The sequence below is a fragment of the Trichechus manatus genome, unplaced genomic scaffold (genome assembly GCF_000243295.1).
Source record: "Trichechus manatus latirostris isolate Lorelei unplaced genomic scaffold, TriManLat1.0 scaffold00103, whole genome shotgun sequence".
In the NCBI taxonomy this organism is placed as follows: domain Eukaryota; kingdom Metazoa; phylum Chordata; class Mammalia; order Sirenia; family Trichechidae; genus Trichechus; species Trichechus manatus.
In genome coordinates this window covers 7,422,330-7,440,438 of record NW_004444039.1, presented here as the reverse complement: position 1 = coordinate 7,440,438, position 18,109 = coordinate 7,422,330, and positions in this window count along the sequence as shown.

Sequence of the window (18,109 nt, the reverse complement as noted above, 5' to 3'; positions counted from 1 at the left end):
TCTGTTACAGCAGCACTAGATAACTAAGACAATAACTATAAGAGAAAAATCTCATTTTTCTCTGAAGACCATTGATATTTATGAGCACACGGCCACCTGGTGAATCGTAAGTTCTCCTCTTCCTAAAATGCACGTGTTAGAGGCTCTATCTTACTATACTGTCACTAGGAACTGGGTGTTATTATCATCCTTGTTTTATAGATAAAGAAATTGGGGTACAAAGAGGTAAGTGGCTGAGCCAAGATTTCTTTCTGTCACTGGACACAAAGCCATTCACCACCTTCTGAGATCGTTGAGAGAAGACTGAATTAACAAGACCATCTTGTTATTACTAGTTGTCATCGAGTCAATTCCAACTCACGGTGACCCCGTGCGTGTCAGAGTAGAACTGTGCTCCATAGTATTTTCAATGGCTGATGTTTTTGGGAAAAAAAAAAAAAAGATGCATTACAGGGTATGGGTGAACTGGAACCTCTACCTTTTGGTTATCAGTTGAGTGAAAAGAGGCATGCAAGAAGATCATGCTGAGTGAAATAAGTTAGACACAAAAGGACAAATACTTCATGATCCCACTTATATGAAACATCTAGACTAGGCAAATGCATAGAGACAAAAGTTTATTAATGGTTAAGAGGAGTTTGGGGGAGGGGGAAGGAGGAGTTATTGCTGAAGGGGTACTGAGTTTTATTTGGGATGATGAAAAACTTTTGGAAGTGACAGCAGTCATGGTAACACAACATGGTGAATGTAATTAATGTCACCGAATTGCACACTTAAAAATAGTTAAAATGGCAAACTTTTTGTTATATCTGTTTCACCTCAATAAAATAAAATTTAAAAAAAATGTATGTAGGAGTTTCAAAGCTTACAAAGGCCTGACATTTAATTTTACTTTTGCTGCTAGTTTACAGCCTTGGAAAAGTGATTTAGCTAATCTGTGCTTAGATTTTTTATAAGTTATGTAAGTAGGTTGAGTTGTGTGTTCTTCAAGGTGCCTTCCGTCCCTAGCTTTCTATGAGTCTATGTCTACAGGGAGGCTTACATTTCCATAGAGACCAGCAACATTCTACTCGAATACTTAGTTCATATCATCAGTAGCACCTGCCAGCTCTTACATCACTCAAATCTGAGATGCATAATTTATCCCTTTAGAGGAACCTGATGTGTCATAACAGGAATTAAGGAAATATACAGAAAACAGGGCCAGGCATTATCGGCAAATAATCATGGAGACTCTGGAATCAACATTTAATTAGAAGTAACTATTTACTAACATTTAGCGGAAGCCAGCCGGAAGACCTACTACAAAGTATATAATATGACCCTGGAATAGTCATAAATCATGTTCTCTTCGGGAGGAGATGTTTTACGACATTGATTATGTTGACAATCAGATTCTACTTATAAACCAGTTGCCATCAAGTTGATTCTGACTCCTAGCGACCCCGCGTGAGTCAGAGTAGAACTGTGCTCCTTAGGGTTTTCAGTGGCTGATTTTTCAGAAGTAGATTGTCAGGCTTTTCCTCTGAGGCACCTGAGTGGACTCAAACCTCCAGCCTTTTAGTTAGCAGCCAAGCATGTTAACTGTTCAGACCATTATAGAGATGTGAAAATGTTAAACGTTCAGAATCTAAAGAATATACAGGTTTTTCATAGGAAGACATTGTACAAAGGCAAAATGAGAACCATGATACCAATATGTTTGTATGTGCATACAGGAGAATTTAAAAAATCCAATTAGTTCTTAATTTAATACGTTGTCTTAGTAACTACTATTTCGAGATGCTCAGTGCTTGCAACATATTCATATTTGTACCAAGGCAGGAGAAAAGTGGAAAAAGACTCAACCTTAAAATACCTTTGCCAATTAAATCCTGACTTATTTTTGACTCTGAGAAGAGTCAGTCATTTTATTTCAGTCTTTAAGGATGACAAGCAAACACTGCTTCTTCAGGCTTCCCTCACATTTTCCTTATTTCATAATCTTTGTTGTGTTTGGGGGCTTCATCTCTTTTACCTCCAGATCCAAGATGTTAGAAATAGAAAGATCAGGTTAATAGTGGATCTTTACCTTGAGGGCTGATGTCAAAATAATGGAGTTCATGACCTGAGTCACCAAATTCCCAAGAAATAGATTAGATGTGAAAAGCAAATGGCGCGGTGGACCCACAAACCGCACACCCAAACCAGTTCATGCTTTCTCGCTAACTTTGTAATGAACGTGTCACTGCGGAAGGGCACAGAGATCGGGATCACTGGATGGATTCTTGTCGTTATCATGTGCCGTTGAGTTGGTTCCGATTCATAGCGACCCTATGTACAACATAAACCTCAAAGGTTTATGTAAAGTTCTCAAAACTGCCTTTATGAAGCTTCTTGTCGGTGACAGGCTCTCGTGGAAAGTTTGCTCATTGGTTACTAAAAACCAGTGCCCTTCCCCTTACCAACCCCACATTTGTTGTTAGAGTTGATTCCGACTCCTAGTGACCCCATGTGACAGAGTTGAACTGCCCCATAGGGTTTTCTTGGCTGTGATCTTTATGGAAGCCGATCTCTGGCTCTTTCTCCTGTGGAGCCGCTGGGTGGGTTTGAACCACCAACATTTTGGTTAGCAGCCGCGTACTTAACCACTGAGCCACAAGGGCTCTTCCACCCCCAGTACATAGGCTTAAAAGCCAAACGTTTGCTTGAAGGGTGACGATGTGACAGCACTGGCCCTCGCCACCTAGGCAGAAGTCTGAGTTTACTGAGGGGAGTCTACTGTCTGTGTATCCAGGGATGGATGTGGCAAACAGAGCCCTTCTCCTTTTCTCCTTACTCCTGCCTGGAATGCAGTTATGATGTCTGGAGCTTTGACAGCTGTTTGGCCATGATGAGGCCACAAACAAAGCAAAGGCCGAGAAAATCTCAGAGACGCAGACCACTGAACAATGCCAGCAGCCACCCACCTCTGGACTTTTAACATGAGAAAAATAAAACCCTTACTTAAGATACTATAAATTGAATTTTATGTTGTTTGCAACCCAAAGTATTCCCAGCTGTCACGGAGTTTTACCTACATCACTTGTAATTACCAAGACACCCTGCAAGGTAGCCATTATTGTCTGTATATTATAAATGAGGAAACTGAGGCACAAAGAGCGTCAATGACTTGTCTAAGGCTACACAGCGGCCTCATCACTCCAGTAGGGTTTCCTGTTTTTAAAATAAGTTTTCGTTTGCTTTTTCAATATGAATACCTCATTCACTTATCTCGCTTTTTTAAAAAAAATTGTGGTAAAAATATAAAAATAAAACACTTGCCAGTTCAACAGATTTTACATGTACAATTCAGGGCCATTGATGACGTTCATCATGTTGTAGAACCACCGTCATTAGCCTTTTCCACCTTATCCCACCACCATTAACGGAAGCTCAGCGCAGGGGCTCTCCTTTTTCCCACTAAGAAGCTTTGCTCTCTATACATTTGCCTATTTCACAGACGTGGGATCTTACAATATTTGTCCTTTTGTGATTGACTTACTTCACTCAGCCTGTGCTTCAATGTCCATCCATGTAGTGGCATGCATTAGGACTTCCTTTCTCTTTGCGGCTGGCTTACATTTCACTGTATGTATGCTCCACATTTCGTTTATCTGTTCACCTGTTGATGGGCATTTGGGTTGTCTCCACCTTTTGGCTATCGTAAACAGTGCTGCAACAGGCATTGGTGTACAGGTTTCTGTTTGCTTTCCTGCTTTCAGTTCTTTTGACTGGGATCGCTGGGTCACGTGGTAGTTCTATGTTTAACTTTTGGCAGAACTACCAAACTGTTTTCCACAGCAGCTGCACCATTTTGCTTCCTACCAGCAACGGATGAGAGTTTTCTCTCAGTCTTCTACTCTCTCTCTGTATGCTCACGGGTGTGTGTGTGTGTGTTTGTGTGTGTGTGTTTGTGTGTGTGTGTATGTGTATTGTATTATTCCTGCCAGGAGATTTAAGTTGTAGTCTAGTTCTACTACGACCTGCCTTTGAGGCCTCTCCTCCATTCAGTTTCTTCATTTGTAAAATGATGAATCTGGATTAAAGCTCAGAGTCTCTTCCAGCTGTAAAGCTTTAAGATGTCATCATTTCCTCATAGAACTGTGAGCTTCAGAACACTGGGGATCATGTCTTTGTATTTTCCAAGCCCAGATTGCTCTGCCCACAGGAGATATGCAGTAATTCTGTTGAGTAAGTATGGTTTAATTAAATTCCACTCTATGGACCTGTTATGAATTAAATTGTGTCCCCCCCAAAAAGTATGTGTTGACTTGGTTAGGCCATGATTCCCGGTATTGTGTGGTTGTCCTCCATCTTGTGATCTGATGTAATTATCCTCCGTTTTGTGATGTGTTATAAATCTTAGCCTCTATGCCTGTGGTTATGATCCCATTTGGGAGTGAGTTGGCCATTATGTTAATGAAGCAGGATTAGGATGGGATGTATCTTGAGTCATCACCTTACTAGAGGGTGTGACTCAAGTCATCACCCTTACCCCAGCCACCACCCTTATCACCCTTATTCAAATCACTCCCTTACTTGAGTCACAACTTTTATCTTACAAGAGATAAAAAGAGAGAGGAGCAAGCAGAGATAAGGATCTCAATACCACCAAAAAGAAGAAACGGGAGCAGAACTTGTCCTTTGGACCTGGGGTCCCATGCTGAGAACCTCCTAGAACCTGGAGCCACACAGAGAAAGCTGTAACACTGCAGATGGCACAAGATGGCGAGAAGTGGCAGCTGAGAAAAGGTGGCAGCAGAACCAAGAGACCAGTGCGAGATGGGACAGGCCCCAACCCACAGAGTGAGAGAGAGCTGAGTGCCTTTGGGCAGGAGGCTTCCTTTCAGAATGGGGTGCCTCTGGGCACTTATCAGCGCAGCTAAAGAGCTTTGTAACACTTACCCAAGCAGGGTAGGGGCTGGGCCGAGGGGCTGAGGGGCAGAGGGCCAGAGAGAGGTCTGCCTGGGGATACAGCCCAGAAGAGGCTCTCCTGATTTACATGGTCCTTCCTCCAGAGCCAACAGAGAGAGAAAGCCTTCCCCGTGAGCCGGTGCTCTGAATTTGAATTTCTAGCTTCCTAAACTGTGAGAAAACAAATTTGTTTGTTAAAGCCACTCACTTGTGGTATTTCTGTTACAGCAGCACTAGATAACTAACACAGCACCTATAAAAAGAAGCATGAAAAGGATGGTTTAAAGTACAATCGGAGAAATATAATGGGGAAAAGTTAATGCAAACTCATAAACCAGAGATTGGAAATGATGCTCCTTAGGAGGAAGACACCACACAGGCACCAGGTTCATTAATCCAACTCAGCGAGAAGTGTTTGTTGCACATCTCTTATGGGTCAAGCACTGGGCGGCTCGTGGTTTTGTGAGGAGTTTGTATTGTAGCCCGGGAGATGCACACAGGAGTTACAATGGAGTACTGTTGGTGCAATGAGCCAAGGACCTATGGCAGAAGAGAAGACCAAAACCAAACCTACTGCCATCGAGCAGATTCTGGCTCCGAGATCCAGGCAATTCAGCTTGATAAGATGAGGGAAGGCTTCACAGTAGAAGTGATGGTTGAACTAAGTTTTAAAAGATGGTTATAGATTTCAACAGCAGGCAAGAAGAGGTGAGGTGCGAATGGCTCTGGCTGAGGAAATAAGATGTTCAAAACCTTTTAGGAATATAAGAGCATGCTATGGGAGCTATATATTGGGTCTGTGTGGCTGAAGTGTAGGGATATGGTTGGAGTGTCGGGGCATGACGCTGGAGAACTAAGAAGGTCCCTGATTGTAAAGGGTGGCATAGCCACGCTGAGAGGTATGAAGGGGGATGGATTTATTTGGTAGGTAATGTGTGGTTAGGTGTTTGGCTGCTAACCAAAAATTTGGCAGTTCAAATCCACCAGCTGCTCCTTGGAAACCCTATGGGGCAGTTCTACTCTGTCCTATAGCGGTCGCTATGAGTCAGAATTGACTCGACAGCAGCAGGTTGGCTGTTTGGTTGGGTTGTGGAGCCAAGGATATGATCAGATTTGACATTTTAGAAAGATGAGTGTGTCGTATGAATTTTGTAATAAGGTCAATGTCATGTGTAATGGCCTCTCTGCTGTTCAATATCCATAACACTAATAATATTTATATAATGTACGAATAAGAGTGACATGAGGGTGGAAGGAAGATCTAGGAGGAGAATGTTGCTAGGTTCCAGGTGTAAGATGATGAGCATCTAAACTAAGGTAGGGTAATGTGGAGGGGAAGGCGCAGAAAATCGTATTTGACAACTGATAAAACGGTGGGGGGTGGCAGTCAGCAAGAGGGAAGACTCCAGCATAGCTCCTGGGAATCAAGCCCAAGAAGAACATCTGAGGAGCCAGATGATGAGTTGATCTTTGGACGTGATGAGTTTAGGGTGCCATGAACTATCCAAGAGTGAGATATCCTGTGAAACACTGGACAAATAACGGTCTGAAGCTTAGAGTCTAGAGAATCATCAGCACTTAGCACAGTGGTTCCCAACCCTTTGAAAACTAGTATCTCCTTTCTATAACAGATGGTAATGCCCCTGCCATTCACAGATAATATACACATACAAATTTAAATAATGCAAATAATAGCACGTAAAAGTAAATAAATATTTTAAAATAAAAATGTAATATTTACATACTCAGGCATGACTACACCCATTGCACAGAAATATATATATGTGTGTATGCAAGGCTACTCCCCACAGAATACATTCATTTGTTCATTCATTCATTCAATAACTATTCATTGAGTGCCTTCTAGGTTACAAGCACTGTTCTAAGCACTGGAAAAATGGCAAGGAAAGGAAATCAACACAATCTCTGCTCTCATGGAATTTACATTCTCTTAGAAGGGAATAAGAGACAATAAATTAATAAGTAAATAATAACACAATTTCCTACGGTGATGAGGATTGTCATAACATAACATAACAAAGAGTAATTGGTGGGGCGGGGAGCTACTTTAGACTGAATGGTCACGGGACGTCTCTCTGGAACATGAAAGATGAGAAAGAGGCTGCTAGGCAGAGGAATTAGCAGTGCCACAAGATGGAGTCCCTGGTGGTGCAAACGGCTAAGTGTTCAGCTACTAACTAAAAGGTTAGTGGTTCGAATCCACCCAGAGGCACCTCATAAGAAAGCCTGATGATCTGCTTCCGAAAGATCACAGCCATTGAAAGCCCTATGGAGTACATACAGTTCTACCCTGAAGCACATGAGGTCGCCATGCGTCAGAATCTACGCGACAGCAACTGGTTTGGTTTGGGTTTAAATGGAGAAAAGCTGGGTGTGCTCAAAGAACAGGAAAAAAAGCCAACATGGCAGGAGTGTAATGTTTCAAAATGGGTTCAAGGAAGTAAACACAGGTCATGCCATGCAAGGCTTTGAGTGCCAAAATCAGAAGTTGAGGTTTTGTTCTAAATGCCACATGAAACCATTGGAAACCTTTAATAAGAGGTGTGACATGGTCCGATTTACATCTTTTAAAGTATATTCTGAAGACTTCCAAGTGGGATAGCATGGTATACGAGATTTCCTGAATGACTCTCCCATCGAAAAAAACAACTAAAAAATTCTGGATACTTTTATACTTTTAATGTTTTATGGATCTTCAAAAGAGTAAGGAATTGCAGATGCCAAAATGAAATAAAAGCAGGAAACTTAGGAGGTCATCCCTGAAACTTGTTTTTATCCTAAAAGGGTATTGGCTCAACTGTACAGAATTTTAACCTCTGTTTTGATTGATATTGAGGGCACAAAAAAGGAGATAATGTCTAGGGCTCATCCAAGGTGGAAGAGTATAGGAAATCTTCCCATATAAAGCTTAGATCCCAAAGAGATGAATCTTAAAGGGTGCAAGAGAAATAAAACCACAGTGCAGAGAGAGAAATAAAATCGCAAGTAGAGAAAGCGAAAAGAGAAAGCAGGTGCTCCCATACAGTGTTGGTGGGAGTATAACACAGTATAACACTTTGGAAGAAGGTCTGGCAATTTCGTATAAAACTAAACATAATCCTCCCTATGACCCAGAAATTCTACTCCTGAGGTCTTTACCGAAGACAAATGAAAACATATGTCCAAAAATGACTTGTATGGGAATGTTCACAGAAGCTTTATTTACAATAGCCCCAAACTGGAAAGGGCCCAAGTGTTCATCAACAGAAGAATGGATAAACAAAATGTGGTATATGTATACAAAAGAATACTAGTTAGCAATAAAAAGAAATGAACTACTGATACACGAAACAACATGGATAAATCTCAAAAACACGATACTGAGTGAAAGGAGCCTCACACGAAAGAGTACATTACGTATGATTCCATTTATATGAAATTCTAGAACCAGTAAAACTAATCTAATGAGGAAAAAAATCAGAACTTTGATGCCTCTGGGGTTGGAGATGAGAGCAGAGAAGGGGCACAAGGGAAATATCTGGGGTTATGTTAATGTTCTATATCTTGATAAGATTGAAACTTAAAAAATTTAGATTTGTGTATTTCATTGTGTTTAATCTTTACCCTCCACCTGTAAACAAATATTGACTCAATTAGAAATATGTATACTAAAGTGTTTAGGAATAAAATGTAGTTTAAAATGCATTAAAAAAATGGAGTGATAGAGGAATGGATACATGGGTAGGTAAGTGATAAAGCAAATACATTAAAATGTGTATTGTACAAAGTAGGTGGTGGGTACAGGGTTATTTACAGTACAATTCTTTCAATATTTTTGTATGTTTGTAAGCTTTCGTAATAAAATAATGGGAGAAGAAAAGAAAGAGAAAGTACAGAAATGTGCCTGTCTTCACCTTGATGGTATATGGAAGGGGAAAAAATAATTCATACTACACCAAAGGAAGAATTTAAGGAGCTTTGGTGGCACAGCAGTTAAGTGCTGGGCTGCTATCCAAAAAGTTGGTGGTTTGAACTCACCCGGTTGCTCTGTGGGAGAAAGACCTGGAGATCTGCTTCTGTAAAGATTACAGCCAAGAAAACTCTATGGGGCAGTTCTACTCTGTCATATGGAGTTGCTATGAGTTGGAATTGACTTGACGATACCCAACATCAGCAAGGCTTTTCATACCCATAAAGTAACCAGGAGAAACAAATGTAAGAAGAGTGCTAGTTCAACCCAAGTCTCAAAGTATTCCTTCAGATAATGCTTTAAGCTCATGAATGAAAATCCCTAAGAACATAAAGAAACAAGGTGCCCTGAACGAGGCCAGTGAAAACAACAGCTCACAGAAACAGACACAAAAGAATACATTTAATGTTTTGAAAGAAATATGAGAAGTTTTCATATGATCAAGAAACGAGAGATTATAAAATTTTATCAAGTAGATTAGATAAAAAGTCATCTACAAATAAAAAGTAGAATAATAGAAATTTAAAATTTAGTGATGGATTAATCAACCTATTAGACAGAGCTGAAGAGAGTATTAGTTAACTAGAAGATTCCAAACCAGAGCTCAGAGAGACTAAGAGATGGATAATATACAAAGAGGTTAAGAGTCCAGGAAAATAGAGAGGGAAGGTCTGACAAACATCAAACTAGAGTTTTAGAATAATGGAGAGAGAGAATGAGGAAGAGGAAATATTTTAAGAGATAAAATTCTGAGAACTTTCCAGACTTGTTAAAAGATACTAGTCATTAGATTGTTATTGGTGTTATTTGCCATCGAGTAAATTCTGATTCATGGTGACCCCATATATGTAGAGCAGAATTGCTCTGTAGGGTTTCAAGACTGTGACCTTTTGAAAGTGAATCACCAGGCCTGTCTTCTGAGGGCCTCTGGGTGGGTTCGAACCACCAGTCTTTTGGCTAGTAGTCAGGTGCTTAACCATTTGTGCCACCCAGGGACTCCTATTTTTAGATTAAGGATTTCCCCAAAAAATCTTGAGGAGGATAAATAAAAAGAAAATCACACCTCAGCAGACCAATATAAAATTGTAGAAAACCAAAAATAAGAGAATAGTTTAAAAGTAGAAAAGTTCAATTGGCAAATGTTCTGCTATATATATTCTTAACACAATGAAAAACAAAAAATAAAAATAATAGAGAAAAGATGGATTACAAAAATAGAAACGATGGATTACCACAAAGAAAAGGCAATTAGATTTATAGGTGACTTCTCAACAGCATCATTAGAAGCCAATGGGAAAAGATCTTTAATATTTTTAGAAGAACACATCTGTAAACCTAGAATAATATAGCCCGTGAAACTGTATTTCAGGAAAGAGTAAAAGGAGCACGTTTTCAGATGTTCACTTCTGCTCACATGTCACTGGCCAAGTCAATTCAATCACTATGCTTAACTTCAAGATATGGGAGTTCAAATGAAAGGAGAGCCAGACATCCTGATGAGCATTAGTTACTCTACAATGTAGGGAAAATTACACTGGTGGGAAAAACAGTAAAATGCAAGGGAATTAGTAACAAAAATTCAAGATGGTGGCTACCTGTGTGTAAAGGAAGGAGGATGTGATTGTGGAGGGGAGTGCAGGGGGCTTCAAAATTATTTATTGGTAATTTTTTTTGTAAGCTGGGTTATGGGTGCATTTGGTATTTTCTTTTAAAAATTATTATTAATATAGAATTTATACACTTCATACCCTTTTGTATGTATGATAACAGAACAACCACAGATCACTCTGGGTACCTTGTGGTAAATGTACCCAAAGGTTCAAGAGTGCTAGCAGGGAAACTAGCTAGGAGGCTATTTCAGTAGATGAGGTGAAACATGATAGAAGCTTGGACCAGGGTGAGAGCAGTGGATATCAAGGAAAGTAGCTGAATTCTTGATATATTTTGGAGCTGGAGCCAATGAGAAATTGGAATGAGAGTATAGGAAAAGATAGGAAGTAACAATGCTGCCAACACCGTAGTCTGTATTACTGAGTGGATAGAGAAGCCATTAACTGAGAAGGATAAGATTCTGAAAGGAAAAGTATGAAGAGGACAAATAAGAATTTTCTCTTGGACAAATTTTTAATGCCTAGTAGATAGCAGAATTGGAGGAAGACTCATTAACAACCTGTGATATGCAAATGATGCAATGTTGCTTCCTGAAAGCAAAGAGGAATTGAAGCACTTACTGATGAAGATCAAAGACCACAGCCTTCAGTATGGATTACACCTCAACAAAAAGAAAACAAAAATCCTCGCACCTGGACCAATAAACATGATAAATGCAGAAAAATATTGACGTTTTCAAGGATTTCATTTTACTTGGATCCACAATCAACACCCATGGAAGCAGCAGTCAAGAAATCAAATGACATATTGCATAGGGCAAATGTGCTGCAAAAGACCCCTTCAAAGTGTTACAAAGCAAAGATGTCACTTTGAGGACTAAGGTGCACCTGACCTAAGCCATGGTATTTTCAACTGCCTCGTACGCATGTGAAAGTTGGACAATGAATAAGGAAGACCGAAGAAGCATTAATGTGTCTGAATTATGGTGTTGGTGAAGAATACTGGATACATATGGACTGCCAGAAGAAGAAACAAATCTGTCTTGGAAGAAGTACGGCCAGAATGCTCCTTAGAAGGGAGGATGGTGAGACTTTGTCTCATGTACATTGGACATTTTATCAGGAGGGACCAGTCCCTGGAGAAGGATATCATGACTAGTAAAGTAGAGGGTCACTAAAAAAGAGGACAACCCTTAACGACATGGATTGGCACAGTGGCTGCAACAACAGGCTCAAACACAGCAATGATCATGAGCATGGAGCAGGGCCGGGCAGTGGTTTGTTCTGTTGTAAGTAGAGTTGCTATGAGTCGGAAAAGACTCATCGGCAACTAACAACAGATATCAAAATGAAGATAACAAGTAGATAGGCAGCATTAAAATCTGGGGAAGAGGTCAGGGCTTGAAAGGCATATTAGGGAGTTATCAGCACATAGGTGAGATATGTCATCATCTGTAATATTAAAATATATGAAATATTTAAATGTATACTAATAGCAGCCTAGTTATAAAAATTGTGATAATCATCATGGAATATAACATAACCATGCACTCAAACAAGGGTATAGAGTCACATGGACTGATATAAAGGTGTCCAGGATATGTTGTTAAATAAAAATGCAAATGACAGAACCCTGTGTATTGTATGATTTGTGTAAAAAATTAGATATATACATAATTATATTGTTAAATTTAATTGCATATAATTTATATATATTTACTTGTGCATGGGTGGAAATTTTCAGGAAGATTTTTAAGAAGGTATCAATGGTGGCTACTTGCCAGAGATAGGATGGAGGCGAGATATGGGGACAGTGGATTTTGTTTATCCTCTTTCATTATTTTAAATTTTATTTCGAATAAGAATTTTATAAGTAAGCAAACAATAACTGGGTGGTTTTCCTTTGTCATCGTTCTTTGTTTTTTAATAAGGTCTTCAGATTATGCTACAAAAAGCACTAAACTAGGAAATTGGGGGGCTGGTTTCTGTACTGATTCTCTGTGATGTGCGACTATTCATCCCTTATATCTAGACTTTAATTTTCGCCTCTGCAAAGCATCATCACTGAACAAATAGATCTCTGCATTCAAAGCCCCGTCAAGGCAAATTCTGCCTTACTCTGTATTCTCTTCAGACTGATTTACACCACACAGCAGCACATTGACTCAGATACCGTGTTTTACATTAATCCAATCCAGTCCAGTTGAATTCAGTCCAGTCCAATCCAACCCAACCCATCCAATCCAATCTTGTTTAATCTATCCAACCTTATTCAATCCTATTATGTCCCAGGTCTTGTGTAAGTGACAGGACAATGAAATTCAGTCTTAACCCTAATCCTCATAGAGTCCCTGGTCTAGTTGGGAACACAGTCAGAAGTTCTAGAGGTGAAACAGAGGAAGCAGTGATGAACTCTGTCTGGGAAGATGAAGAGAGGCTTCTTTGGTAGATTGTGTAACTGTTTACCAATATCTTCTTGCCCTTCCTGGAAGAAGATTATTCTGTCCCAAACTGCTGAAGTCAGGCATGGCCACGAGACTTGCTTTTACCAACGAAATATGAGAAGTGATCCAGGTAGAAGTTTAAGAGCAATTTGTGCTTTGCCATACTCTCTTTTCCTTAATGTCGTCTATCAGCCACATTCCAGACAGTTTCTCCTGGGTTATCCTGGGTGCTGGAGTGAAGATTACACAGAACAGAGTGGCAGTCAACCATGATGAGTGTCTAGATTGAGTAGGATTCAAACTTTGTTATTATAATCTATTGAGATTTCAGGTTACTTTTATACTGTACACCCTTGAGGGCTGATAATTGATTTTGGCTGACTCTTCTATACAAAGAAATGCAAGGCAACAATGTAATAAAATATTGAGGAGGCAGCGGCACCAAATCATATCCTTCATGGGCAAGGAAACTCAGTATTGGCCCTAAGAAGGACAGCATACTACCTTGGTGAAGTCAATTTTCGTTCCAGAGGAGAATACATTTTCTCTCACAGCAGTGATGAGGTCAACAATTTCTGTCTTACTGACCTTTTAAATGAGTTGTCACTATTGCAAAACTAAACTTACGTGTGAATAAGACATATTACAAACAAAGACTGTCCCTGCCTTCAAGATGGCGTCATCCTACAAAAGACAAATCACACCCTCGATTTTATCCCAAACAGCTATGAGTAAAGGCAGCTTTTTCCCTTGCTGTTTAGTCTTTTGTAGTGAGAGTGGAAGAGTCTGTTCCTTTGAGTTCCCTAATAAGAAAACACTCGTGTCTAATAGGGGGTGGATGATGGGGACGAGAAAAGGTAGCTTGGGAGCAAAGAAGTTAGCCAAAATTTCAGGCTTTGAGACTCTTGGAACACAGGCTGCAACTCCATTGCATTGACAACCCAAAATAGTTCATTAAGCATTTTGTGGCTCCCCCCACCCACCACCTCTCCTGTTTGTTCATGAAGCTGAATGTTTTTTCCAGGTAGAGAACAAGATACTCCTAAATACTGACACATTTTTAAAAAGATACTGTGCTTTAAATTCATGACCATCAACCTCAATAGGATCTTGGGAATTACCTGACAGTCCTACAACATTCCCTGCATTTTCCCCGACTTTTATTTTAGGCCATCTCCTCCCTCCTCAAACTGCAATACCTTCTTTGCCATTCTCACTCTTAGCTAATGCGTTTACTTCTTATTTCATTGAAAAACAAAAATTGAACTAGTCAAGAGAGAACTTTCATCTCAGCACCAAGCCCAATACCCTAACTTCATCTGTGCACTTATAGTTTGTCTTCTCGCCTGTGCCATGCATGACTGGCCGTATTCCAAGTTCTCCACTGAAACACTAGATAATTCTCCCTGCATACTCAGTGGAGTTGTCATTGTCAGCTGTGGTGGTCTTCTATATCAACATTCCCGTCTCTACCAGATAACTCTATTATATAAGTACATTCTAATCTTCTGTCTTAAAACACCCTCCTTTGACCCCAGTTCATTCTCTGCTTCCCTTTATAGAAAAAATTTTCCCCCAATTTTGTCTACACTTGCCAACTTTCTTCCTTTTACCCCATTGATTCCTGAACCCAACACAAGTAGGCCTTTACTCCCACCTCCTCACCAAATCTCTCTTGTCAAGATCAACAATAACCTCCATGTTGCTAATCCAATGGTCATTTCTTACTTCCCATCTTACTTAGCCTATCAGTACATTTGACACAGTTGATTACTTCCTCCCTCTTGAGGCATTTTCTTTATTTGACCTTAGCAGCTGCTTCTGTTGGCTCTTTAATTAAAATATATATATAAGAATATGACCATGCTGGTCCAAACCACCATCATCTTTTGCGTGGACAACTGTAATTGCCTATAGTCTCCATTTCCCCATTTGCCTCCCTACAGTCTAGTCTTCGTACAACACTTATGGTAATCCTGCTGAAACACTGTTACATCATGACCCTCCTGTGCTTAGAACCTGTTGGTGGCTTCCTGTCTTTCAGAGTAAAACCCAAAGTGGTCATCATGGCCTACAAGGTTCTACATGTTCTGGCTGCTCCCTGCTACCTCCCTGGGCTCATCTTTTACCACTCTTCCCCCGTTCTCCACTGTGGTTGCACTTTCTTCCTTGCTGTTCCTTGAACACGCCGACCACTCTCCTGCTTCAAGGCCTTTGCATGGGCAGTTCCCTGTGCCTGGAATGATCTTCCCTCCAATTTCCACAGGGATTGCTCCCTGAATTCCTCTTGTTTCCTATTCAAATGTCATCAGAGAAACTCCTCAGACTAGCCAACCAAAAATACTAGTGCCCCTTCCCACCTCTATCGCTCTATCCTTTTTCCTGCTTTGTTCTTCATCGTTACCTTTATTACCTACCTGAGAAGTGTACTTATTTATTTTTGGTGTCCCCTGCCCTCAGAAGGTAAGCTCCAGAAACACCACAACTTTGTTTTTTCCACTGCTATATCTTCTGCTCTGGGTTGAATTCTGTCTCCCTGAAAGAAATGTTCAAATCCTAGCCCCCAGAACATGAGACTGGGATCTTCTTTAGAAATAGAGTCTTTGCAGATGTGATCAAGGTAATATTCGGTCATACTGGATTAGGGTGGGCCCTAATTCAACATGACTGTGTCCATATAAGAAGAGGAGAAGACACAGACACTCAGGTAGAATGTCATGTGATGATGGAGGCAGAGACTGGAATGATGCGTTTACCAGTCAAGGAACGCTGAGGATTGCTGGTAACCACAAAAAACTAGGAAGAGGTAGGGAAGACTCTTCCTCTACAGTCCCTTGATTTTGGACTCGCAGCCTCCCGAACCGTGAGAGAATAAATCTCTGTTGTTTTAAGCCACCCGGTTTGTGGTTTTTTGTTATGGCACCTTGTGATGGTTAAGGTTGTGTGTGAACTTGGCTGGGCGATGATTCCCAGTGGTTTGGCAGTTATTTACTGATGTAATCACCTCCATCATGAGATCTGATATAATGTGATCACCTCCATGGTGAAATCTGTTACCAGCAGCCAATCAGGTGAAAGGGAGTTTCTTTGGGGGTGTGGCCTGCATCCAATATAGGTGGACTTTCTAGCAAAGCTCACTGGCTTTTGCTTGCTCTGCGTCCTTCAGCTGGCTCTTGTTCCTCTGACCTTCGGTTCTTGGGACTTAAGCTAGCAGTTTACCTGCCAATCTTGGACTTCGTCAGCCTCTGCAGTCTGTGAGCCAGAGGCCTGTTGTCTGACCTGCCAATCTGGGGTTCACTTGCCCCTGCAGCTACTTGAGTCAGGAGAAGCCTCCAGCCTGACCCACACACTTGGGACTTTCCAGCCGCTACAACAGCGTGAGCCATTTCCTTGATATAAATCTCCCTTTATATATATTTAAACACTTCACTGGTTTTGTTTCTCTAGAGAACCCAGCCTAAGACACACCTCTAGGAAATGAATGCATCCTCATTGCCTAAAACAATGTTTAGCACATATTAACACTCAATAACTATTTGCTGGAAGAATGATTGAGACAACGATTAAAAATAGATAACCTTTATTGAATGCTTACTGTGTACCTGCTTTATGCTTTACATTATTATACTTTATGAGGCATTATCCTCGTCTTATAGAGGAGGAAATGGAGACTCAGCGAGGTTATATAACTCATGTAAGGTCACACGGCTGGCAAGTGCTGGAGCCAGACTCAGTTCCAGGTCAGTCTTCCTCCAGGTCCACATTCTCAGCCATCATATGCTAATGACTGTGTTGCGCCATGATGTTGGCAAACTCCCTAGTGAGCAATCTATTAATGCACTTTTAAATTAGAACTTAAAAGTAAGGTAGGATTAATAATTAAATGTTACTTTCAACAAGAACTAGATGGACCTAGAAGATTATGAGCTTTAAACAAAATAAAAATTATATCTGGGAATTCTATTGACTTTCAGTCTTCATCCAAAACCAAAAACCAAACCTGTTACTGTTGAGTCGATTCTGACTCATAGCAACCCCACAGGACAGAGTAGAGCTGCCCCAAAGGGTTTCCAAGGAGTAGCTGGTGGATTTCAACTGCCGACCTCTTGGTTAGCAGCCCAAAGCTTAAGCACTGTGCCACCAGGGCTCCACCTTCCATGGTGGATCTACAACTACCCAGATAAACGTTGTAACTCTTCAACAGTGATCTGTTATAAAGCCTAGAGCTCCAGAATAACGCAGCACCCTTGACTAATCTTAAAGACGAACAAAAAACCTCTGGTCAAGTTTGTTTTTGACCAGACTTTGACCCTAAAAGAATTAGGTTGTTCAAAAGGGCAGTAGTATGTTGAATGCATCTTCTAAAATTGCTTCTCATCTAAACTATCTGTTGACGTAATTGGAAAGTTCAGGGAGTGCTGTGTCACCGAGATCATATTCTGTTTTTCTGGAACGAGGGTATTGCTGGTGCTGTCTTTTCCACAGAGCAACATGTCTTATTAATAGGGTTCTTTCTCCACAGAGCCATGGATTATTGATGGAGCTAACCGTTAGGCAAGGCGTCCTGTCACCCTAGACAACTAGGGCACAGCTCTGCAGCCCCACCTCAGCAGACACAGATGTCCCCTCACAGCAGCCTACGTGCATGCTTGGCCAGGGCAATGTCAGGGTGGCTGTCGTTCAAGCTGCATCTCAAAGGCAGGGGGCCTTTTCTCTGGCTGACTGAATAGCAGAGGTATCAGGTAAGCTTGAAAGCAGAAGGAGGGACACTGGCAATTGTTGTCATTGCCCTAGACAGACATCATTACTGGATGTCTCTCAGGCTGACCAGGCAGCCCTTTCTGGACCCAATACCTTGATTATAGTTGCACCAAAATACCTTTTTCTTATGTCTTTCTTCTCTTAGTTAAGGCATTTTATCACATGTGAAAATACTCTGAAATACACAAAGTACTAGAGATCCATCATAAAATACAGTAGTTTTAATTATTTTTCCCATCTTCTTTTCATACATGCTATAAGCCCTGCTCTGTTAGGCATGTAGGAGGAGGGACTTGAACTAAAATCATAGTGTTATTATAACCGGAATGAAGGGACTCTTGAGGTTATCTAGTCCAAACTCTTTACAGATGAGGAAATGGGAAGACAAG